Source organism: Prorops nasuta, unplaced genomic scaffold (genome assembly GCF_024137725.1).
Source record: "Prorops nasuta isolate Cenicafe-Biocafe unplaced genomic scaffold, Cenicafe_Pnas_1.2 PNAS00002, whole genome shotgun sequence".
In the NCBI taxonomy this organism is placed as follows: domain Eukaryota; kingdom Metazoa; phylum Arthropoda; class Insecta; order Hymenoptera; family Bethylidae; genus Prorops; species Prorops nasuta.
In genome coordinates, this window is record NW_027116799.1 from 8,731,266 (window position 1) to 8,757,764 (window position 26,499).

The 26,499-nt window shown below is 45.0% G+C and overlaps 1 protein-coding gene across 1 annotated transcript in view; it reads right to left on the reverse strand.

The window, feature by feature from the left end:
- Positions 1-13,640, reverse strand: part of LOC136774923 (zinc finger protein 608-like) — a 122,375-nt gene extending 108,735 nt beyond the window's left edge. Inside the window, exon 1 of the mRNA XM_066729401.1 lies at positions 12,748-13,640. The gene's annotated coding sequence lies outside the window, so the exon portion shown is untranslated. The remainder of the gene's footprint in view (positions 1-12,747) is intronic.
- Positions 13,641-26,499: the final 12,859 nt, after the last annotated feature.

Consider the following 26,499-nt stretch of genomic DNA (forward strand, 5'->3'; position numbering starts at 1 on the left):
TGCGAGTGCGAGGGAGCTGGAGAGACTCCGGTGGAAGGTTCGACGAAGACGGAATTATAAATATTATGGCTAATGTAACGGAGACAGATCGACGCGATAGCTTCGGAAGGAGCACTGGGACGCGGGCAGAAAAAGAGAGAATGGCGTTTGCGTTTTGTACGAGCAAGACCGTCGTAGCGTGGCGTGGCGTGGCGTGGCGTGGCGTGACCAAGACGGAAGACGTGGTGTGGTATACCGTGTTCTGCAGTCGGAGTGTGCGCGCGAGAAAGCCGAGCCGAGAGAAACAGCGAGAGAAAGATAGCGCGCGGATCGAAAGGAAAGAGAGGGGGGGGGGAGGGGAGGGGAGGGTAATGAACAGAGGCAGCTCGAGTAAATGATGTAGATGGAAAAGGGGAGTGGCGAGTGGAGGTAGAGGAGGCACGGCTCGCGAGAGAAAAACAGTCGGGAGAGGAGGAAGAAAGAGCTGAAAAAGTGGCTGGAACGGAGAGCCAAAGGGAATATCTGGAGGATATCCAGCTTGGATCGAGAGAGAGAGAGAGAGGGATAGTCTCTCTCCCTCCCACTCTCTAATGGAAGGAGAGAGAGTCGAGCGTGCAGGGAAAGGAGAGAGAAGATTCTCTCCGTTTCAGTCGCACGCACGCACGGTCGATCGCTCCTGCTGGCAGCCATTTTGTGCCTGCTCGTATAGAACCGACATCCCTGCACCGGCAAAATATTGACGCTGCTCTCGTGGACTTTCCAAGGATCCAAAGCGATCCATTATTTCCCTGCCTCCGTTCCTCGCGTCGAAAAATACCTCGCCGACTTTTCTGCAAATTTCCACTTTTTTGGAAAAGCCAACGCTCGAGGGGACGCGGGGAAAGATGGAAGGCTCCGCGGTCGAGACGGGACAATTGGTTTCAGGGCAGGCACCCTTCCGTGCTTCGCCGAGTACAGTCTCGCTGGAAAGTTTTTGCCAGATGGGAGGATCCCCGTCGAGTGGTCGTCCGCGATAATTCAACGCGCTTCTCTGCCTCCAAGTTCAAAGTGCGAGGCTCCGACATCTTGGTTTTGCTTCATTTTTCAGGTCGAGTCAGTGGGAATTGGAGTGCTTCTCGACTCTGTAGGTGTCTTAACGGTTGAACGTCGTTCTAACCGTGGTACAGTCTCATCTGATTTTTGCGATACTTTAATCATCCGAGATAAACCTGGAAAACACTCGTCCTCTTCACTACGTTCGTCAAGCGTGAAAATCCTCGCTCCCTCCTACTCAAGGAAAACCCCGATAAATTATAACCAAAGAGTCGAAACTCTCGAGTTCCTCCGAAGCTCGCTGATTGGCGGATGCGCGAGCGGTCGATTTGACAAGGTTAAAAATCGGGTGAGAGAATTAGCGGCGTATCGATTTCGCGATGGCGGCTGCTTTTGCAGATTTGCGCGATAGCTCGGGAGTAAAGATGGTGGGGGGATGAGGGGGTGAGAGGTTAGTCGAGGTGAGGCAAGGTTAGGCGAATGGAGGAAACGGGAGAAGGGGGGGGGGGGGTAAATCGCGACTGTACCGTTATGAATTACGAGTACCATTTCCACGGCACGAATGCTGCATGTGTTTTGGAAGCGTTCCAGGAAGCTTTTCAAATTGAATTAGGAGAAAACGTTGGATGATGTGGCAGGGAAGGAGGGGGGGGGGGGGGCATACCGTACACAAGCAGTGTATGCCCGAGCGTGGATCCCTCGCCCCGCAGCGTGTTTTTCGTACTGGCGAGCGATAAATGGCACCACCAGCGCGTTATATAGCACGAAATGTGCGTCGAGAGCGAGAGAGAGAGAGAGAGAGAGAGAGGACTTTCGTCGGCTTTTACTGCCTTTTAACGAGTTCCTTCGAGCTTTGGGATCCCCGGGTATCGCGACGGTGCCGGCGGCCCGTGTTATAAACTCCCGGCGCCGCGTGAAGCGGACCGACCAACGACGCGCTAAAAATCGCAAAGTTCGAGCTTCGAGCTGGCAAAGTACAGGGATAAATCTGATTTAGCGGCGCGTTAATGAGCCAATTAAATTCAAATCATACCTGGAGTCAAAGATATACGCTGATGTATATATACGTGCAAATATAACGTACTGACGGAGCTCGTTAAAATAATCGATAAAACCTTATTTATGAACGGCTGACGGGAAAACCAATAAAACTTTGACCATGAAACGCGTGGTTGGCCAACGAATTAGATGAAATCTCTGCAGCCGACTCACCGCAAACTGCTCATTATTGTACTGGTTGATCGGTAAAAATTTACTGGCGACGCGGCTGATGTTTTCAGCGACTCCGTAACGCGAATAATAGATTGATATATATATAGATTTCTAGTCCGAGAGATATCGCAGTTAATTATGATTTCACTTTATTCGTGATATAAAGCCGGCGTGCGTATAATTCACTTTGATGGAACGAGGAAAAAAAAGGATAAAGTTTAATACCGGTCAAGAGATCAAAGCACATTAATCCCGGAGAGCGATAATAATCAAGGAATATCATATGACAGGGACGTCTGGAATTGAAATTGAAATTCCGGCAAAACCAGCCGTGAATTACGATCGTATTTTTTTCACTACCGGAAATATCCTCAAATAGATATGTAAACCAGTCGATTTTAAAACTGCACGTTCTACATAAATACGATATATTGCGTCCTCGTTATAATCACGTATAAGTCTATATATGTATGTGTGTGTTTCATTCACGCGACTCTAAGGAATTTAAATTCAATTATTGCAAAGGGGGATTCGCGTGTGAGGCTAATTTACGCGTTATCCAGCCCCTTGAAACGAGTAAATATAATTTACGAGGGCATGGGAAAGAATTCGATATCGATTGGGATAGAGAGAGAGAGAGAGAGAGAGAGAAGAGCAAACTCGTTGCTCCGAGTGTGATAATAATCGGGGATAGCGGTGGTGGTTAGGAGATTCTATCTATGTGTGTGTGTGCGAGGGAAAAATATAGCAAGGTTTGTGGTGAAATGGCAAATCGACTCGTCACGTGTCAAACGTCGATCGCGCTTGGGTCACGAAACAAACAGAGCTACACCTATATACATATATATAAATACATGTGCGTGTAAGTCGTCAACTGTTGGCAAACTTCATTTCATTTCGTTTCGGATTCACGCGCGTTCGCGTGCTTACTTAACACTAATACACAGCGTTAATGATGGTACCACCGATCGGTCAGAGCCACTTTTTTCCAAAGACCCTGGGACATGTCGTCTTCGTCAATCTCACCCCAATACATACAAACGTCCAATACCTAATCGTCCAAATAAATTAATCGCACTCTCTACTATTGATATTAACGAGTATATATATATATATATATATAGAAATGCTGAGCTGATAGAGATTTCCTAAATTGATAGCAGAAAGTTTTCATGAGAATTTCATCCAGGTAGCCTCCTCGTAAGGAGAGAGGTTCAAGTATTTCGGTATTGGCCCTCTATATCTTATCGAATTCAACTAACTTTGTCGTATATAGAGCTGTATAGTACCAGGATCAACCAGGACGAGTATTCCTCAAAGATCGTCTCGGATCATTATCGTGGCATCGCGTCTATTGATAAACGTATACGAAGAATGTCTAATTGATCTCGCAAATTAATCACAGTTTCTTATCATCAATTTTAAGGAGTATAGAAACTCGAAGATGTGGATTTTCTACATTCATACGAGAAAGTTATATATATATATATAGATAGACTAAAATCCTGGAGGGCTTCGATATTGGTGCTCGTATCTTGTCAAGTCGAAGTAATTTTTCGAAGAGTTTTCGACAAGAGGGGAGAATGGCGCAAGGTAAAAGTTGAAACGGTCAAAAGGGGCGAGAAATGAGGGAAAATAAAGGTGAGAGGGTTTGGGAAAAGGGGCAATCGAGAGGAGTTGATCTTGTCGAGCAAATCCTCTTGGCGCCGTAATGTTCTTCCGAGAATACTCCCCCCTCCCCCCCCCCCTCCTCCTTCTCCTCCTGCGTCCCTCGGTTCCCATACCGCAAGTTGCTCGTAGCAACATTACAACCCCATGTCCAATTGCCGGAAACCCCGTGGTTGGTCAAGATTTACCAAGTTCTTGCGTCACTCGGGTAATCATTTCATCTTTCTCTTCAAGGATGCCTCGTGAATCATGGGGAATTTTACAGGGGAACGATTGGACGTATAAAAATGCCAAGAGGATCGAGTCGATTCGTATTACTCGGGAGTGTCTTTTCTATATAGATACTTCTTTATCTCCTCGACGGGTAACGCGTTCTTTTACCGACGACCAATGCTGCTCCATTGGATATGAAAAATGTGCTTTCATCATCTCCGCGCACGATCCTACCACAATCCCTCTCCATCAGCATTCTTCTTACCTCGGGAAACAACGGAGCAAACATTTTCACGTACAAAATTCAATCATTGCGAGACGCTCGAGATAAAAGAGGAGGAGAAACAAGTGGAAAAAGAGGTGGAATCTCCTTTGAGGTATAATAAATCTGTCGAAATAAGTGTGTCGGCATATATGTACGACCAACCAATACCACTTAAGAGAGATTAACACGGATCCTTGATATACAATACGTATATATAATTTGTGAGGATTAGCATGTACAAGATCGAGCATATAAATCTCGATAGAAACTGGAAATTTCTCTGTTTCTATATGGGATAAAGTATTAATCACGCGGGCGATTAGAGATGGACAAGCTCGTATAATGAATCATCGATGATATCTCCACCGAGAAAAAGTCGTCGGAATATTGGAGAATGAGTTTTACCGTTAGACCCGAAGGATCGGAACTGTATAGTAAAGAGAGTCCTTTCGATATTGGGTTCCTGCGTGCACACAGCTGTATATATACATGTGTGTGTGTAGGAGAGGTTTCGTTAAAAACTCTGCCGACGACCTTAGTTCACCTATACATATACACACAGGATGCTCCTATAGCTCAGCCATCCCGACGGTCATCATAAATCTGCTTCGCGTGTCTATTATATACTATATATACATATATATATATATATATGGGCGCAGGAGTACATAGGCGAATGTGTGCACGCGCGTGTCTCCTCGGAATCGTTACGAAGTCGCCAAGCGTGGAGGAAAAATATATTACACAGGCGATCTTTACACCGATGCTAATGCCACAGCGTGGCACGTTAATGGGATATCGTGTCGCAACGCGTATAATTAAGTCGAATTTTTCGTATTACATCATTTACGATAATATTATCGGTCGGGACATTGGCACACGCTCGCATTGGTATACCACGATTCTCGACCGCTTTTCTCACAGTTAATAAACCACTTGGAACATCGACGGGGTTGAATTTTTATACATTTTGCCAACAGCGTTTCGACAAAATTAATTTTATTGGGACAAAGAAACGAGTCGAGTTCTAACAGTGGCTGATTTCGTGTTTCATTCGTTGGAGATAACGAATCGGTGCTGTAATCTTTACTCCAGCTTTTATATTTGTGTAAATTCTTTGGTGTTGTGTGGTATCGTTGAATTTCATTGTTTATATGATTAGGGGAGGTCCTTGTGCCTCGAGATAAACTGATTTCATTTAGCGTTACAGTATTTTTATCCAATTAGCTGAGTTTATTGTCAGAAACGATTAAATATTTAATTGTGTTTGTTATTTTTTGACATGGTACAATTTAGTATCCATTTTTATAGTGGCGCTCGGTTTCAAGTGGAAAGTATATACATATATATACTTTGATCAACAACTTTATTATGTTGCTAATTTTGTAGGAGGAAAGAGTATTTACTGTAACATTACTATTATTATTATTATACTGTATCAAATTATTTTTATTCGTTTGCTTTAAAATTTAACTACTGCATTTGTTATGATTATTTTTATTCTAGCATCTAGTATACAGCTTGTATACCTTGGGACGTGTCAGAATTTTTACCTTGGGACACAGTCTCGAGGTATAAATATTTTAGTTTTTCTTATTGCGTCGCGTTCCAACAAGAGGAATGCAAGAAAAAAATTTTCTTTACTCCAATAGCACATTTATTTTGAAAGTTCTGTGTGGTCCAAGGAAGAAACAGTATTGAACGTACATTGAAGATGTTGCAAACTGAAAATAATGGAAAAAGAGAACAAAACAGATGTAAAAAAAAAAAAAAAATAATAGCTGAAAAAGAAAGAGAAGAAATGATTACAAAAAATATTATAAAACTATGAAATAAAAAACAGATACCTGTTTAGAAAGATTGTGGGAAACATGATTACACATCCCTGAATCAATTGCAGATTGGATAAAATGTGTAATTTGGATTTTGTATTCACAAAATCTGTAAACTGTATTAGAGTACACGTGAATTATAAGGTAGATTATAGATTTCCAATTTTGATCTAATAAATACATGAAACATTATTATGAATATTAAAAATTTCATTTATTTTGCATTTGAATATGATTTCCTATAATTTTTACATCCTGTCCCATTCAACGAACCAGGTTTGACCTTGGACATTGTTAATTTTTCATAAATCAAAAGAATCTTCCACAATGAGAAAAACATAAAAATTCAGTCAATTAAGTTCGAGAGACAAGTATATAGTCTATGCGTTAAAGAAATACATAAAACAGTCTTATGAAACTGTTTCTTGTAGGTTACAGCAACTTAAAAAAAAAGTGTCCCAAGGTATAGCACAGGCCCCCTCCTATATACCTATACACACTCTTGGAGTATTTAAATCTTTCTTGCATATAGTTTACGATTGAAAGTAACGATAGAACCCACAGTGCGACAAGTTGATTCACAGACAAGCATTCCTTCTGCTCTTGGCCTCTACCGCCCTACAGCACGCAAAGTTAAAATCTACTACGCATGAAATAAAATAATATAATGGCAGCTGTCATAAAATTTACCAAATTTCTTTGCCGTCACCCGAAATGATTTTACAAACCTCGGGAACATGTCCTCGACGAAGAAGACATTTTCTACCTATAGGATAAAAGTCCAACGATTCCGAACAAGCTTCCTTTATACATCAAAGTTTCACTCAGCATTACGGCCAGCATCCGACGCACCGTTTTATCTCATGCGTATCTGCCTTTAACTTTGCGTGCTATAAGAGTATACGTGGCATATTGCTGGCCAAGCGGAAACTGCATATTTGCCCACGAATCGCCTATCCGTACTGTGTAAGCCTACACTTGGAAATTTCATTTTCATTTTTCCTCTAGCTATATATATATATATGCTGTAAAAGAGGAAAAGAAAAAGAGTTGCCGAGGAATTTGCATACGCGCCTTAATGATTTGGCTTTGAGCTACCGCATTGCTTATGTTGTCGAGAGTTATGGAAGCTGCAGTAAAATAAAAGGGTGGAACATACACAGAGACACAGAGTTTTTCTCTGGCATAATCCTTTTAACCAACTCGGTTCACCCTGCTATAATTAACGAAACGTTTATTACACTCTGGACGCGATCGCCAGAGACTTTCCTCCATGTCACACTATATATATATATATATATATATATATATATATGTATAATTGCATAATAATAAATATTGATCATTCGCTTAATATGCATGAATTTACAGGAGGAGGCCCTTAATGGCTGCACTAATAGGATAAAAGTTAGAACGGTACTGGCATATATATATATATAACTATTATATAGAGGGTAAACACGTCTGATTGATCGAACAATCATAATAAAGCGAATGCAAAGAAGATTGGGACGGAGATTTCGAAGCTGCAGCGCAGTATTACCGGAACCGTTTGAGCTAATTAAAAGACCCTTTGAGATTTAGCGCATCTTGATAAGTTGGATGGATGTTTCGAGGAGGAGTGAGGAGATAAGAGAGGTGGGGGAGGGGGGGGGGGGGGAGTGGACTGGATGAAAAGGAGATTTCGAAAGACGGCCGATGCCTCTGAAAGGACGAATAATTCGAAAGTTAATTCGCGAAAGGCCGAGTGTATCGAGCGTTTTAACAGGTCGTTAACGACACCTGAACGATCGCTAATTACTCACTCAACGGAGAGCCCTAGCTTCTCTTTCACTCGTGTCAATCGACGATATTACAGATAATGGAAAAACTCGAGCACAAAGGCCCATTCTTACCACTCGACGTTCGATAATAAAACTGCGGCTTTCTTTTCAAATCCCCCCCCCCCCCCCGCCAGTCGAACCGTTAAAAAGCAGACTGCGGCACAAAAGTCTACGGGACAATCGTTACCGCGCGCGTTATTAGCCTCTTTGAAAGAAATTACGTAAAGGCGGCGATAAAACAATATTGATTGGACGGTATTGCCAGTGTCGAGAGCGAAAAGTGTCCTCGCAATAAAACACTTCCGGTTTTATAGATAAGGCAAACGTGACAGCGGCTCTCGGGATTCCGAATGAAAATACGTAATTCTTTTAAAGCATCGTAAAAAAAAGAATGAGAAAAAAAAACGGACAAAGCCTCGCAGCCAACGGACTGTTCGCGTCCATCGTCCGGAGGACGAAGGAAAACCAGGAAAATCTCGTAGGGCGCTGCGCGGTTTATCGAAAAATTCCTCCACCCCGTTTTCCAGCCAATTTCTATATATATATATATATATATATATAGTTGGTCGAGATCGCGAGGAAAGAAAGCCTTTTATCTACGCGCCTGGTGTCTCTTCGAGGTTTCCCGCCATTTTTCAAAATTAATTTGCATATATATTATTGTTATAGCGTCCCGAGGAAAAACAATAAAGCAATAACGACTTTACACAGTTTAACGTCGATATCTTTTGGTGGTTGAACCGCGTTAAATAAAGCGCAGCGATAATTTAGCGGTAGACCAGCTGCCGAGGGAGATTAATTCCTGCACAAATAATATAATGGCTCGATGTATTTCGTTCCGCTTTGGGGTATCTCCTGGATAAAAATAGTCAAACAGCCCAGGCAGCGCGCGCGCGCGCGCGCACAGACTTTCCACTTTGCGATTATAAATCAGTGCGATTCGCCGAGTGTGCGTGCGTAGGTATACAAACTCTATCGCCTAATAATTCATTTGATTATGCCAGGCAGATATGCTTAGGTCTCTGGAAAACTTCTCACGCTCGCGCCAACGTGGAATGGATTAATTTATTCGTGTGTGCGTTGCAACGCGTAATACATACTTAATTACCGTGAATGTATCCGATTAGCGCAAAGTCTGCCAGCGTGTACAGCAACAATTAGCACTTAATTGCGGCCTGTCGATGAAGAAAATTGTAGGACGCGAGTGGCTAATGCGATTTCACGGCTTCCGATATATCACCTTCTCTTTTTAAATAAATTTATGTGTGTTTAGAGGTAGGTTTAAAACGTTGATCGCTCAACTTTGAAAAGTAATGGGAGCGATCCGTGCAAATTATAAAAACGCGCTGGAGCGTGGCGAAAAATGAATAATCGAAAAACGAGAGCAACCACGTAGTGTTGATTCGATCGAGCCAGTGAATTTTCAATGGAAAGTATATTTGGTGTTTTTACGTGGATAAACGTAGGATCGAGGCTTGCTTTATTCTCAACTGTATTTATATAGAGGCCTTGTTCAATTTTGACATTCAATTTCCGTCAAAGATACCTGTTTATTCGAATGAACGAATGGACAGAAAACCCGGCCCTGAAAAGAGCGCGCGAGTACACGGAAAGAAATGAATCTTTCGAGCAGCGAACAAAATTCGTCGTTTCGATGAAATCCGTTGACACGGCACTTTGAAACGTTTTGCTCGATGCGAGGATGGTGAAACGCGTCGGACAACGAGTTTCTGCCAGTATCGAGGTGTAACCTGTAGAAGAAACGCGAACGAGTCCATTGTTCGTTGGAACAAACAAATGAACATATAAAGCGTTAATCGTTGCTTTCGAAGAGCAATGGAAGCGATCCGTGCAATTACGGCAACTCGGCGAAGCGCGACGAAAAGTTGAAAAATTGTAAAACGCGGGACGAGCCGGCGTAATATTGAATCGAGCGGTTGAATTTTGAATGGCAAGTGTTTTGTCTTGTTGCGCGGCGTATAGTGTAGCATTAAACAGAGTCTACGGTATATGTATATACGTACACAGGTAAGATTGGTGGAAAGACAAGCGACACGTACGTATACATATACACAGTGTCTCTGAGTTAAAGGTTGCCGTTGCACAAAAAAAACAGACGAGTCTATTGTTTGTCTCGCGGTTTCCACATCGGTAGATTACGTGTTCGGAATACGTTAACTGGCCTATTAGCGAAGCTTGCCCGTGCATACCGTTAAACGTCTGTATGGTATAGCGTTGTACGTGCTTGTATTGTATATAAATGGACTTGACGAAAATCTATATCTAAATAAACTCTCGTGTATATATATATGTTGGTTGGCTCATTCCTCGCACACATCTCCCATCTCGCTCTCTCTCTCTCTCTCTCTCTCTCTCTCTCTCTTTGCGTCAAACTTTTCATTTTTCTTTCAGAGAGTAACTCTGTTTTTATCTCTCCTTTACACACGCTCTCTCGCCTCTCTCCCATTAGGTCTCGTTATCCCTTTCCAACCCGTTTTCTCAGTGGAACCCTCCGAGCGAGTCGCAGCACTCGCAGCTGCCGGTCGGTGCACGGCTTTTTCTTCTCCTTTTTCGAGGGAGTCTCGCTCGATCGAACACGATAGAACGTGCTGTCGCTCATGAAACACGATGCTCGCGGTCGCCTCGGGCGACGCGTCGTAAACAGCGTCTACCCCCCCCCCCCCCCCGACCTCTCTATCCAACCGCCTTATCAGTTGAAATATTCAAGAGCCGAAAGCGCCGCCCGCTCCGCCATCCTCTGCACTCCACCCCCCCCCCCCCCCCACCTCACCGCCCCTTGCCACGCCGAACCTCTTCAAAGGACCGACGCGGCTCTTCGGGGTCAATCTCGAATCACGCCCCTCGCCAATCGCTACTATATCTCTATTGATTCAGGAAGCTCGATGCATTTTTCTTTATCCCCCGGGAGAACCGATGTCTATCAACAGCCACCACTCCATTTTTCTTTCCTTCCGCGATATGATGCTATCGATAACGAAACGTGTCAAGATATACTCGCGCGGATTGAAAAACTCTCCAAGGAAAATATAAGTTTCGTTCCTCGCGCAATATCCTCTATAATAGCTGCTGTATATAGGTGCGCGACTCTCCATCTGGGGAATTTTCTTCGACGATAGGGAGCAGAATCCCGCGTTCCGGACACGACGGCGATACTCGTGCCCGAGGTGCAACGCACCCGATACTAACCTGCACCACGTTCGAATCGTTCGATTTTGCGGGCGGTGCTTTCGGTTCTTCGTACCTTTTGCCCCCCCCCCCCCCCCCACCCTCCTCCCTTGATCCAATTAATTCGCCCCTATATTGCTGAATCGGTATCGGTGTTTTTCCAAACAGTCGCGTTTGCGTTTCTTCGTACGCGTCCATAGGCGCGCACACGCGCAAGCATATGTACAGGCACAGGCAGGCAAGCAAGCGCGACGCACAGCGACGTCTCGACGCATTAGCGAGCTCGTTAAGCAGCGAGTGATTGCTCTCGCATCGATCTCCCACTCGCCAAGTCTTCCCTCGGGCGGCTACTGCGCGAAAATCTCCATCGTAAAGTCCAACTATCACCAACCGAGCTATTTCCAAGCAGAAAACCCGCTTTAAACGATATCATCCTTTTGCAGGATGTATTGGAAAAACTTTCTCTCTCTGTCTCTCGCTCGCTCTCTCTCTCTCTCTACTTAAAAACTTGGTCGCAAGAATGCTTTGACAATGCGTATACAAAGTAACAAGAGCACATTCGTAGCTCTGTTTGTGCTGCTGCGCGATTAAAACACCGAGGCAGAGTGCCTGGGGCCACTTTGGATGATCAGAAAAGAAAGTGAGCTAAATAAAAAGGCTGTGTAGTAGAAAAAAACTGTCAAACAACGGCGGATACTCGATATGGGGGGAGGATAACACAAGAGGGTAGGAAGGAAATGTAAACAGCCGAGTAGTCTATATGTTTTCTATGAAAGAAAAAAAACTTAATCCTATTAAAGGCTTGGAGAAATCAGCCTCGTTACTGGTCTTGTTGAAAAACTTCCACTTTGCTGGAAGACGCTTTTCTTTGAATTTTGTGAAGAGAGTTTAAGGATAAAAAACGCATTGGTTCTTTCAGATATCTATACCACAATGCGGTTTTCATCAAGAAATTGAAAGAAAAAAATATTTGCTATCAAGATCTACTGAGAAAAGAAGGAAAAACATGATTTAATATAGTTTTTTTTCTATATATATATATATACGTAAACACGTGCACACATACGAACCAGTTGTTTTTGATACGTGTACACAACGATCGTTTTCTAAGAATCGGAATATAATAGAAAACAAAGCAACGCTTCTCTTACCACGAAACACAGCTTTTGACATACCAGGTCCTTGCAACACGCCAATGAAAACAAATCTTTATTTTATTCGCCTAAAGGTAACAAAAAAAGAAACGTAAAAACGTGCATTCCATTACTATGTATGAGTGTATGGATGCGTTATCGCGTCAACAGAAGCATAGGTTTACGTCAATCGATGCCTATATTGACAATAATTGAGTTTGAATTAAAATTAATCTTTGCAGTGTGGAGTATCAAGCATAATCTCCAAATCAATGAATTTTACCGAGGGTCGTTTATTGTTTTGGGAATACTGATTGGTTCAATAATACAGTAACTGAATATTTTCTTAATGATTATCATGCGGAGTATATTAGGGGTGTCCGTGCGAAGAGTGAGAGACCTACCATGATTCGACGTATAACAGAAGCGTTGAATTGTTGTGTCGGTGTGGATGGCGTGTAGAGATGGGGGGGGGGGGGGGTTAAACCAAGGGACCCACGAACGATGACCGTGTCCAAGTGTGGGGATTCCCACTCTCCTAGCTCTACACTCTCTCACTCACTCACCCCAACTACCACCAGTAATTTCCTTTATTTCACTGTGTAAAATTCTCCCACCAGCATCTCGTACACTTTTCAGTCGGTCGAATTACCTTCACGATATTCCACCAATATCCAAACAAACTTTATCGTTTCTCCGACGTCTTTGCTCGCTTTGGTAGTGGCCGAAATGAATCACCGAGACGACGAGACGCGAGAATCAAGCTGTATTTACCGAGATCATTAAACAGTAGCTTGATATCAGCTCGTTCCACCCAAGTTTCCTCACTCGCATCAGCGCCACTATCTGCTATTTCACCTCGCGTCGTTCTACCAAAGACCACGTCTATTTACCAGTTTGCTTCTCTCTCTCTCTCTCTCTCTCTTTCCCGTTCAAACACTGAAGCACGGGCGTTAGCTACCTTTTCTCCTTTACTTTTTATCTCCAGTGTTTCATCTTCCTTCTGGCTTCTTTTAATGGATTGCAGTTTCTTCCCCTGCTTCTCTCTTTGTTATAAAAATTTGAAGCTGGCAGAGACGGAGATTCGAGACGAGGATGGATATTTAGCAGTTGGCTGGCTCTTCTCCGTTCTCCGTCTCTCTTCGACTAAGGACGCGCACAGCTTGGAAGAGCAGCAAATATGGAAGGAAGCCAGGTCTAAGCCAAAGACTTTAGAACGTCTGTGGAAGGATCGAAATATCGAAAATTTCGACTTACGAATGTAGCGATGTTCTCACACGCGTTAAAGCATAAACAGTGCGACGACCACTTACAAAAGTCCCCTCTCCTTTTCTCTCGTCCCAAGCTTTTTATCCTTCAGCAACAAAATACTGATTCCTTCCTATTATACCCGAGTCAACAGTCTGTATTCTTGTTTAGGTTTTGCACCAAGGCCTAAACCCATACACGGTTATTGAGAAATTTACTATACTTTTTTACTCGTTATCTTTGTTTAGCTTACAGAAAAGAATATTTGTGCTTATAGAGTTTACACAGGCGCGCGCGCGCGCGCGCTCGTATACACAGATTCTTGTCTCTCGCACAGTGGTCGATATCAAAAGTTTCCTGTTAGAGGCCAGTCGAACGAGGAACGTCACTAATCCTGTCCGAAAGTATAGCTGAGCGAGCTATTTCTCTATTTACGCTCGGAAAGTCTTTTATCTCTGTTTAGCGAGCAAACGAAGCTCGTAAAGACTCATATACATATACATGTAGAGACAGCGCGGTGTGCTTGTGTTGCTGATGCTCGCGGAGAGTATCTCCCTCTCTCCGTCGTGGTTTTGCCGATAGGTTCGGCGTTCCTTGTCTAGCAGGTAACACGTACACAACGGAGGCTCGGCAGCTCCGAGCGAGTATACGAGTCACGCACACACACATACACACAGAGAACAACACAGACGCACACGTACAATCACATACACACATACATGTACACACGCAACACACAGAAAGGACCTGCACACAGTTAGACACTGACGGAGCCAGAGAATATCGAGTCGGGTCGTTGCTCGACTCCGGCTCGAGCGGGCACACCCGAATTTTTCCGGAAAGAAGGCAGCTCGCGCTATCCCACGGGAGCTCGCAGTCTCGTTGAAAACGGCCACGGCAATTGGCCGGGAAATCGCGTCTTCCTACTTTGTGCAGCGGTGAAAAAAACGCGGATACCGCACCTCCCTTGTCGCAAAAGCACTCCACTCACGGCAAACCGCAACACATGGCTACGAGGCCTCCGCGATTATCGGCTCTGCTCGGTCGTTTCCGTCGAGCCTCGGCTACCGTCAGTAGCGTAACCTTAACCCACCGTGCCTTGCCTTATTCTCCAAGCGCCCCTTTTCTCTATTTTTTGTTTCTTTCTTTTTTTTTCTTACAATAATGCAATTTTAAGATTTCCCGTATCTCCAACGATACTCGGCTTATCGCGTTTGACCCGCGTGTAGTCGATCGAACGAACGTTCGACTCTGAACAGTCGGAACGTGCATGACATCAGAACGAGATAGGGCAGAGACAAAATAGAAACATCGCGCGATATATATTCGCAATGCTAATTAACGAGAGATAAGAATGTCGAATTTCGTCCATATACGTAACGCTTGCAAAACTCGTAGAATCTGTTATGGTATATATAGAGAGAAAGAGAGAGAGGAGAGAGAGAGAGGAACGGACGAGTCGGTGGACTCTCGAAAGGGGTTAGAGGGGGGCACTGGGAGCTTAGACTGAAAAGTCTAAGCCATCTCCTTGCAGTATCAGAAATACATTCCCTTTGAGAGCTCCCATGATAAAACCCCTATACATGTATAAGTAAATCCTGGCGAAACGTCTTATTCGGTATCTTTGCAAGCGAGCTTCCGGCGAAGGGGCAAAATTTCATCAACGCGGGACGAGCCAGCGAGAAATCTTTTATCAGGTATATGTATATCGTTTAGCCTACGTAATGGAGAAATGTCGCGGAGTTCCAGTGTCAATATACGTTTAGCGATAATATTTACAAGAAAACGATACGATAAAAGACGCAGCCTAATATATTATTTCTCGAAAAGAGAGTTTTATGCGTCGCTGCTATAATATCGTTGTATAATTTCCGTTGTCGGTCGAGAGAGTCGAAGCCGGTATTTCATTTGCGCTTTATTGCTCGCTCGACGAGAGGTAGTAGACGGTAGACGCTAGACGTTGCGCCGTGGCTGCATGGCGACTTTTCTCTTTCCGTGCGTTGCATCCTTATAGTCGGTAATTGCTATATCCACGGCGCGCAACAGTTTCCGTTGCGTTAGAAAAAAACAGGAGGATAAAATAGTGGGGGGGGGGGGGGGGTATGTAGTATACAGGGGAATCGCTGGAAGAATTTTACCGTGGAATCTCGAGTTTTAATTTGGTGTAAGGTAAGAGGGGGGGGGGGGGGGGTAGAGGTGTACATATGCGCGGTGTGGTACATACACACACACACATACACACATTTGCGTGGTCAAAGTGAGAAACACAGCAGTCTCGGTTGGTATGTTTCGTGCTTTAATTGGTAGGAGGAGGGGGAGGGTGCCAGTTGTGAATTTTCGTCGCTGCAGGTTCGCCGTCGTCGAAGGGTGCACGGATGGAGGATGGTCGAGGTGGCGGCGTGGCTCTCTGCACAGGCGTCCTCGGCGTCTTTCTCCGAGCGAAGGCCGCGCCGCGGTGTGTTACTCTCTAGATCTGAAAGTAGAAGCCGACATGGTAGGACGTAGGAGGGATTCCAGTCAAGTTTCGAGGAGGGTAAGAAGGTATATAGCTATATAGGAAGGAAGGAAGGAAGGAAGGAAGGAAGGAGTTGACGAGTTTTGCCGAAGGAGCACGAAGGAGCTCTAGGGTCTCGCTCGACTCGAGCTCTGCTGCCCGAGTCTTACTGCCTTTGGACAAAGGCAACTCTTCTCTCTCTCTCATACACACTCTCCATTATAACCTGCTATCCCTCCCCACCCTTACAACTCGCATCTCTCTCCATCCAACGGTGGCGACCGGTGACAAACAACCTGAACCACTGGAACACCCGACGGCAATTAGAAAAGATTCGTTTCAACTCTCTCTCTCTCTCTCTCTCTCTTTCGCTCGTGCATGTCGAACAGTCGAGTTATTAGCTTGTAACTAAAAGCTGAGCGATCGATGCCTCGCGTCTCCTTTATCAGAAAGAGCTTGCAGAGTTTCGCTTTGTGTCAACTCGGCGGCGTCTCGCCTCTCTCAACTTCTTCGGAAACTCTGCTCGTTTAAGAGAAGCTCCTGTGTATCGAGAAGTAGCTAGGGGACAGGAAGTGGGGAGGCCAGAGGAAAAAGGAAACTCTAAGTAGCGCGAAGAGGAACGTGCATAACTTACTCGACCGAACTTTGCTCTTCCGTATCAAAGCGAGGAAAGAAGAAGATTTCTTCTCAACCGTTTTAACAGATTATGCTATATATCAAGAGACACGGTAGTGTCTCGACGGCAAGTACAGAAAAAAGTAGATAATGACATGTATATACGGCCGTCGAGGCACTACTCTCTTATACAGCAAGTTTGGCTGTCCTAATTTTCAAACCGATTTTTCTTTGTGAATAATCCACTACCATGATTTAATATATATACATACCAGAGACTCTAACGAAATTTGATCCATATCCTACATAAGAGTCCTACTCCCCCCCCCCTTTTTCTTATTTCTTTCGCCCTTCCGATCGAGCCAGTAACTCTAATAACGTATATATATATATAGCTTTATTGGCACTAAAGATTATACACACACACACGTTGGAGTCTGAAAATTGACGTGGATTTGTGAGAGGCGGTAAGGCATCGAATAATAATGCCGTAACGTACAATAGAAAATATACTCGAAGGAGATTCTCCTGGGTTTTGGTACGTGCACCCTCGTAACGCCCCCTACCCCGCTTGCCATGCAGCAACGTGTAGAGCCGACGCCTTTCTTTCTCGGCTCCCCCTAGTCCCCCTATTCCATTCCGAGCCCTACTGCTGCGCCGCGTACATACTACTACCATCATCAGTCCTCTCTCGCTTTAGCCGTGCAGCCAAAGACCCCACAATGAACTAAGAGCAAAGAGGCTCGTGTTAACGACAAACCTACGTAGTCACTCTTTCCACCCATTAATAACAGCTTTGGAGATCCTTGCCTTTTAACAGTCGCTCTCTTCTCTCATGCAGCCACGCAACGTTCTAAATGATTAAGCTTTTGATTTCGCTCTTCGGCCCTTACTGCTGTGTACGCGAAAAGATTCAACGAAGGAGGACTCGACAGGAGAGAACATTCTTTTCCGGACAGCTACGTAATAATAAGACGCTTCCTCGATATCGCCACTATGGGAATTTGCATTTGAGATGCGCGAATCCTCTGCGTTTTTACGAGGCTTTCTCCTATTTTTCCTTCTTTTAATTCTATATATATATATATATATATGGATAAACAGAGGTATTATACGCGTTATACTTGCCGAGTGGCGTGTTAAGCTTCGAAGCATTGATTCGATTGCTCGAGATAGCAGATGTCGGATGGTCTTTATGCCGTGTCGATTCGATCTATCTAATCTTTGGGGTCCAGTAACGTCGTGCTACAATAAAGACCGAGAGAGAGAGAGAGAGAGAGAGAGACCTAAACGAATCTAATATACTCTCTCACATGACTCACGGATCGCTGCTCGTGTGTACGATCCACTCGAACAATGGACGAATCCTGCTATACACTACCAAGCCCGGCATCCCTGACTTTTATCGCTTTTCACACGTTAAACTCGAAGGTCTTGATCCATAAAAAGCTAAACATGCATAGAAGCAGAAATTTTTATCGCTTCATTTTTATCCAACTTTGAATATTTTTAAAGCTGCGACAATTTTGAAGAAACCAAGAGAGAGTAAGTTCCCCTCTCTCTCTCTCTCTCTTTCTATAGAGAGTGAGAGAGAGAGAGGAGGGGGGGATGATCGCGTAAAGGGAGTTTTTCAAGGTCCATCTATCACTCCCACAGCTACATATGCTGAGCGAGGAGAATTCATCGAGGTGGTTTATCCCTCGCACGAGCGCTCCGATTTCATAAATTACACATTGAATGTCGCTCACAAAGAGCAGCTTGGCCCTGCAAATCAGTGACGCTAAGGGATTTGGAAGACATCGTACGGGTAGAAGCCAGAACCCGCCTCGTATCCTGCAATTGCATTCTATCTGGCAAACAGGGATCGGAGGGGGATAAGGTCCCTGTCCGGGTGACCTGCTCCCCCCCCCCCCCCCTCCTCCTTCCTCTATTCGACTCTCTTCTATACTCAGCTGGAAGCCACGTCGCCAAAAGTACCCTTGCTCTCATTTAATAAGCGTACGAGCGTATCTGTCAATAAGGAAAACTGGACGGGCCAGCAGGAGTAATCACTGAGAGTGGCACACACAGTGTTCTCCTTTGGGAAAACCTCCGTGAAATCTTCGATTCGACTTCGATATATATAGTTATAGTCATAGCTATAACACGTTCGTCTTTCCATCCGCGTGCCAATAGGTCGTTTCTCTATAAGAACCATGCCACTGTGAGGATGTAAACGTGTGCGATATCGAGTATACATATATCGATGCTTGCAATTAGCGCAATAGAATCGAAAGCAATCCTTTATATATATATATATATATATATATATAACGAAGAGTACAAAAGCTGGGCTCCGCTGTATTAGGGATCAGCGTTTCGGTGCTCGTGGGTGTACAGGTGTACGGAGAGAGAGGTAGGGGGGGGGGTAGAGAACGAGGGACAAATGCGGTGAAACGAGCAAGATGGTGCTGCAGGGAGTTTGCGGTGCGCGCGTTGGTGCGAGAAGCGGATACGTTGACTCTTTGGGAGTGACGCGCGCTAGTGGGCTAAAGACAGAGTGGGGGGGGACGAAGCAGAAGGAGCAAGCGCGATAACAACGAGGCTATAGTTGTAACGGACGAAGACGCGCGAGTTAAGCACACGAGAAGCTTGGCAAATTTTGCCGGAGAAAGACGGAAAGTCGAGAGGCTGTTATATGACAAGGACGGAGATTGTACAAGGATGAAGAATATAGCGTGGAGTGCATTCTGAAGAGAGATAAGCGAGCGATAAAGGATAACTGCAGCGCGCTATCGAAGGTTGGACGGAGAAGGCGAGAGAGCCGATATATAGAGGTGGTTTCGTGTAACGCACCGGAGTGTACGAGTGGCTGGTTGGCTCGAGAGGGAGAAAGCTGCCAGGCAGCGTGGCAAAGGAGATGGCGCGCTTTATCGAACGAGGAGAACTGTACAGTGCCAGCCGTTGTAGGACCGAGCGAGAGAGAGAGAGAGAGAGAGAGAGAGAGAGAGAGAGAGAGAGAGAGAGAGAGGAAGAGAGAGAGAGAGAGAGAGAGAGAGAGAGATGTAGCGGGCGAACAGAAACAGAATCCAAATGGCGTAGAAGGCGGAGATACGAGAGAGAGAGAGAGAGAGACTTTGAAGCAAGAAAAAGGGTTACGAGAGGTTTAAAGAGCATAAGTAGTTTACGGGAGACTGAGATGAGAGAACAAAGAGAGGAATATGGTATGTAACGAAGAGAGAGAGAGAGAGAGAGAGAGAGAGAGAGAGAGGCGAGAAAAACGGAGAGAAACACACGGTAGGAAGGTGTCCGTCTCGTATAGGAGACGAAGACGAAGAGAAGCAGATTGGCAGCGATAGCCTCTGCCTTCGAGAGCTTTGCGTGGTCAGCATTTTATCGGAGCTATCGCTTAAATCCCTGTGGCCGCAACACACTCTTTGACACATCGTTCTCCCCTCCACGCACACATATATATATATATGCGAGCGAGAGTGTAGTGTGGAGTACCCGCTCGTGCCTGGAGCTACAGCCGAGACTATACAGCATATATATATATATTTATATATAGTATAAATGGGAAGTAGGGGAATCTGTCTGCTGGATTGTCTCTGTGTACACGCGTGCATAGATACATACACACACAGGCACGCTCCGCTATAATTTATACCCGCATGTCGATATTGCTTATTTGACACGAGCTCGTTTACCATTCTCTCTCTCTCTTTCTCTCTCTCTCTCCCTCGCAGCTGCGCGTGTTTCCACAATGAAAATGATACAGCGTTTACAAGGCTTTTTATCGCTCCCAGCGCTAGGAGACGTAATTACGCGCAGGAGGCATAAATCATTTTAACGGTCCGCCGCCAATAGCTGTATAAATAGCGATTAAGTTGTTGCGGCTTGGCCATTCGCTAATTAATGCTTGCTCGATCGGTTCGCGCCGAGGAAAACCATTTTCCAACTACGGGGACACGGCCAGTCCATCCTGATGACGTCACGGGAGTCGAGTGACGAGAGGGACGATTTATAGCCGACTTCCGTTCGCCGTTCGCCTATCGTATATATATATCTCACTGGAATCTCGCGTGTACTATACTATATATATATATATGTATATGTATAAGTGAAACAGCGTCGAATTATTTCATAATTATTATTATATATAGGCAATACACGCAGGCTCCGCAGCTTCTGTGCTATGCTACTTTCTTGATATATATATATGATAGTTTAGAAATTTCCCGAGGCAAAGAATTCACCGCGCCGAGTCCTTTCAATCCTTTCCATATATGTTTCTCGGTGGCTCGAAGCAAACTCTTTAGAAATAAATTCACGCTTTAAGAGGGAACGCTGGGTGACTTTAATAAGCGACGCGAATGGTTGAGAAGGATCTCGGAGACGACGTTGCTCGGACGATGATTAAACGCTTTATGATCGTGTACTTTCTTATCGAGTCAGGGATCAAAGGAACGGGGTATAAATCTAAGAAGCTCGCTAATCGATCGCTGCTTTAGCAAATAATTAGCGGTCTCCATAAATGTAGATGCTACTTTGCAACCGGCTGCGGCGGATAATAACTTTTTATCTGGACTGTACTCTCTGTACGGTAATTGCTTAGTCATGAGTAAAATGCAGCTTGACAAGCAATTAAGGTATCACGTACGATCAGGTGGATATACACCCCTCTCGTACTTTTTCATACGTCTCCATTGACAATTTAACAATTTAAGAAGCTGAGCCGAGTCGAGTCGAGCCGAGTCGAGCCGAGCCGAGCCGATAGCCGCTGCATGAACATAGGGACTTTCTTCGCGCGAGCTACATTGCTGCTCTGTTAATGTGTACACACACACACACACACACATATATAGCGGACTGTATTCGCTAGCTCCGCGTTCACCGAGGTACACTAGTTTTTCTACAGAGGCCGTAGGTTAATCTATTCACGAGATGGTGTGTACGTAACGTTATATCATCGTGTTATATAGATGAAAATATTATTACTCGGCTCGCGTTACTGTTACCAGCTATACACATCCAATATTTCTTTACACACGTAGACACATGTCAGGAGGCACACGCGGCGCGGCGGCATCGTTTCGCCAATCGATTCGACCAACATCTTCGTGCAACCTGCAATTTTCATAAATCCATAAAAAAAAAAAGAGTCACTTGGCCATAAAGATATCCGCTGCTTTTATGCAAAGATCGAAGCGTTTGAATTATTGCGACGGTTTGTCACGAAAGTCGCGAGGAAACTAGAAAGAAGTTTCAGCGCTTTTCAACCGACGAGCTTTTCAAGCTCGAACGGAAAGATTTCCCCCCCCCCCCCCCTCTCCTCGAGGGGAGAGAACGATCGAGAGACGAGTATCCTTCGACCGAGAGGAAAATAAAAATTTTCCAAAAGTTGTCGAGCGACGAGAGCACGATTCCACGGTTATTTTCTTCATGGTATAGTGTAGGAGGGGGGGGGGGGGGGGGGGAGAGTGACACACAGAAGAAGCAGTGGTACGTCAGAGGCGCGAAGTGGGCTTGGCAAAAGTTGGAGAGTTCCTCTTTTGTGATCGGCACGTTAAAAAGCTGATTACAGCAAGTGTCGTCGGGTCGATGGCATTGAAAGACTGCGGCGCGCATACTCCACTCGTAAATACCCATACTTTGCCCTTCCACGCCAGGCTCTATTTGCGAACTTCCCATTTCGCTCTCTTAGGTCTATATATTTCTATAGTGCTCGGAGAATGCTCTGGCTCTGCCCCCACCCTAGCAATGCGCGCGAGCCTGCTCTCTCGAAGCAGCAAGCAACGGTTCCCATATACCGTGTTCCTCTCCACACTCCACCTAGCAATTTCCATATGGGCACGAAGAAACCAACCTTCCCGCGTCTCGTTCCTCTCTCGCTACTCGTGTCATCACCGATGTCGACTTTCCAATTTCACGATGGATTACTTGCCCATGTTTCAGCCAGCACACGAGTCGAGCCACTAAACATCTTGTACAAACATCGCGCTGCGCGCAGCGCGACCGGGGTCAACGTCTCTCCTCTTTCCACCGTAAACAAAATACGATTCGAAAAATATACGCACACACATACGAGTCAAGCGAATGGAATACGCATCGATTTTTCCATCGCGATAAATCAGGGTCGATCGATCGAATTTTTTCCTTTTTTTATCGAGCAGTAGAATTGGCGAGGAAGAACGTGAAAAAATATTGTCGCGTATGTGTGTGGTGGAGGGGGGGGGGGGGTGTTGGGAACAGGGCGTAGTGCAAAGAAGGTACACAAAGGCTAATAAATAGAAGGGTTTTCGGTGAATTTTACGAGTGGTGTAACGAGGGCCAATAGCTCGGTGGTCGAGCGCGAGTAAACAATCGCGGGATTACGGGGGTCTTTCGGTGGGTGCGCTCGTAAAACAACACTTGACTGGCACACACACACACACACGCGTGCGCATGAGAGGCTCGCGCGCAAGCGGCTGGTCGGATAAAATTGAAAACTCGTGTCCTCCTACCGGGAGAGAGCGGGCTCTGCGTAAACTCGTCGAACAATTCTCTTGTGTTCCCTACTCCCTTTATCTACCACCCTTTACCCAACGCGCAATCATACCTGATTGACGCAATCAACTACAGGCACGTAGAATGTTCCTATCGGTGGCGGTAACGTTTAATATTATCGGCAAATCGGCACGTAATATCAACGTGGAAACGACGGTAAATATGTTTATAATCGAATCAATCGTTTGCCCTATCCAATGCGAGTAATGAGAGAGTCATTGCCACCGAGAGACTCTCTCTCTCTCTCTCTCTCGTACATACAGCCTCTGTATGGCTGGCGTTTATATGCAATTTCGGAAATTTCGCGGTGGTATATAGTTGAGCGTGTTTTCTTCGCCGAGGGGAATAGAGAGGAGGGGGGGGGGGGGGGGGAGCTGTGGAAATGCGGTAGGATACAGCAGACGTAATCATTGTATCGTGCGGAGGTTAGCGGACAGGTAGGCGCAGTGGTTGTTTGCATTCGACGAATCGTGCAGGATGAAAGAGAAGGAACGCTCTTCTCTCTCTCTCTCTCTCTCTCTCTCTCGCCAACTGTACTTGGCGCAGCTCGTCTGTGTGCGAGAGAGAGAGAGAGAGAGCATGGTGGCGGCGCTCGTGATAGGCGGAGCCAAGTGGCGGTCGATATGAAAACACCCCTCAATGAAACAACCCCCGCCACTTCGGCACTCAACCCTCTAACATTTCCACTCCTACATTTTCACGTACCACACTTACAGCTTGTTATATACTATACTCTAATGTCGTATATATCTATATATTTATAATAGGATAATTTCGCTTCTTTGTACTTGCAATTTAAAAAAGTATCGAATTTGAAGATTTTCTATGTGGAATCTCGTCACAGTCTTCTCTCTCCATCTCTCTCTTCGTCGTCTCAACATTGACTTTTTCTCAAAGCAAGGCTTCCCCTCCCTCAGTATCGTTTATCCCTCGAAACGTCAACCAAGGGATTTTCACGTTGCGCACACTTTTAGAAGTGGCTGGAGCATATAAAGTCGGGACTTATGAGACGTAATCCGTCATATCCGAGGCACGGGGCGCAGTCGGCGATCCGCTAGGCTCTCGGTATATTCGCGAGGGATGCCAAGGAGGACTGGAGGAGCTACTTCGTCAACCTAGCCAAGGATCCCGTGAACCTTGCCAAGAAGATGTCCTCGCTAATCCGCAATAAGCTCCTCGTCGCTGCTTCCTCGCTTTCTCCGCGCTCTGCGAATGCAACGAACAAGTAGATATATATATATATGTCAGAGAGATATAAACTTAACATCGGTCGAACCTCTCGACTCGCAGGAAATTCCTTTGACGATCTTGCTCGGTTTTTGTTTGTGTTAAATAACCTCTACACCCCTTCCCCCCCCCCCCCCCCCCCCTCCTTTCGACTCTCGCGATTAGCACGATCGAAACATAATAGAGGTCGTTCGTGTTTGGTCGGTGTGATTCGCACAAAAGTATAAAAAAGATAAAAAGTGTGGGTGGCTTGTTTTCCATTTTTAAATACCGTTTGGGTTTGCGGGTACATCTGACGAGCCGGCGGGCGGAAGGCAACACTGTCAACGAATCGATATCCGATGGGCGTGGCTTCGTCGATCCTCTTGAATAGAATAGCGTGGAATCTCGCTATGCGGATGCTTATGGTCGGGAGATTTTATAATATGTAAATGTCTGACGTGCCGGATTTACTCCGAATAAGGTTCAAAGCTCGCTTCGATCCTTCCTCACCAACACGAGCCTAGCTGTGTATAGTCAGTCGCCTCCCCCCCTCCTCCTTCCAACTTGAAAAATGGAGCAAATTCTTCCCTCATCTCCATTTACAAGCCAACGATTTAATCACGTACAATCTTGATCTTCCATGCCTCGGTCTTTCCCTCTGTGCTTCCCTATATAGCGCACGCACACACACACACACACACACCAGCCTACATAAAGCGAGACCTCGTTACGGACAATTTTGATATCTCGTAAAATTTAGGAAAACGACGTAGTGGATAATCCAAGATTAAACGTGGGAATGAAAATGGGCGAGGTAACGTTGCGTAATCCGCTTCATAAATATTTAATAAAAGTACGAGTTACCTTTTCCCTTATGGATTTTCAAAGAGAGACTGCGGAAAATGAGAAAGCGTATACGAGATAAAGATTTATCCAATATAATTCATCGAAGAAACAATAAGCCAGGAAAGATCGATGCCTCGACGGTTACACCCACTCGGCAGAGACTCTGCGGGGTCAGTCCATCAAAATATAATCCATCAACCTGTGTCTGTGTGTATGCGCCTATATATACATATATATTTATAAAGCAACTATACTTTCATGCGGAAATAAAACTTTTCTATTTTCATACAAAGCTCAGCTGTAAATCCGTCCTTTTTCTCCCTCACACGTTGAAATACTTACATATATATATATATATATATATATATATATACGTACATATATAGTTCACTGAAGCCGGCTTGCCTGTCTGCTCTAAATATGTAAAAAGTTTACCTCGCGCTTAAACTACTTTTGTCAGTTGTTCGGTTAGACGATATTACTACATATATAGCTATAAAGTGTGTATATAGGTATACATATATATATATATACTTTACAAAGCATAGAGCTAGATATTTCGGAGCGTGGTATTATCCCCTTTGACACTTGCTTATGTAAATCAATTAATCTACCAGATATTCGTCTGATCTGTGCTAATCCAAGTGACTTTCAGGGGAGGGGAGGGGGGGGGGGGGTAAAGCCTCGGGGACAGGACGATCCAGAGACACGGGGAAGATGGAGAGAATTATGCGAAGAAGCCTACGGAGTAGGGAGAGCGTAGCGCAACTCGTCGAGCATCAATAATAACAGATTCCAGTCTTAAAAGGAGCTTCCTCCATCATGACTACTTTATAGCCGACTCCTCGGCACTCTCGATAATCCGTAAATAAGCAAGAATCGAATACCGTGGAATCTCCTGCACGCAAGAGCGAGAGCGTCGCGTGGAAAAGAATGAGAGAAAGAATGAGAGTTGGTCGATGGTGCTATAGAATCCAAGGGAGACTTCTCTCTCTCTCCCTCTCTACACACACACACACATATATATATATATATATTGTGCATACACAGAGAGGCAAGTTGCGAGTAGCCGGTCGTATCAATAATAAAGGATTCCGACGTTGGCGTTGATGCGAGTGGTAGTGGTATTGGTGCAAAGGGGCCCGACTCATGTTTATATGCGGGTTTATTTCTTTCACGGTATGGCCCTCATTCAGCAGTCGCATTACCTCGCTCTCTT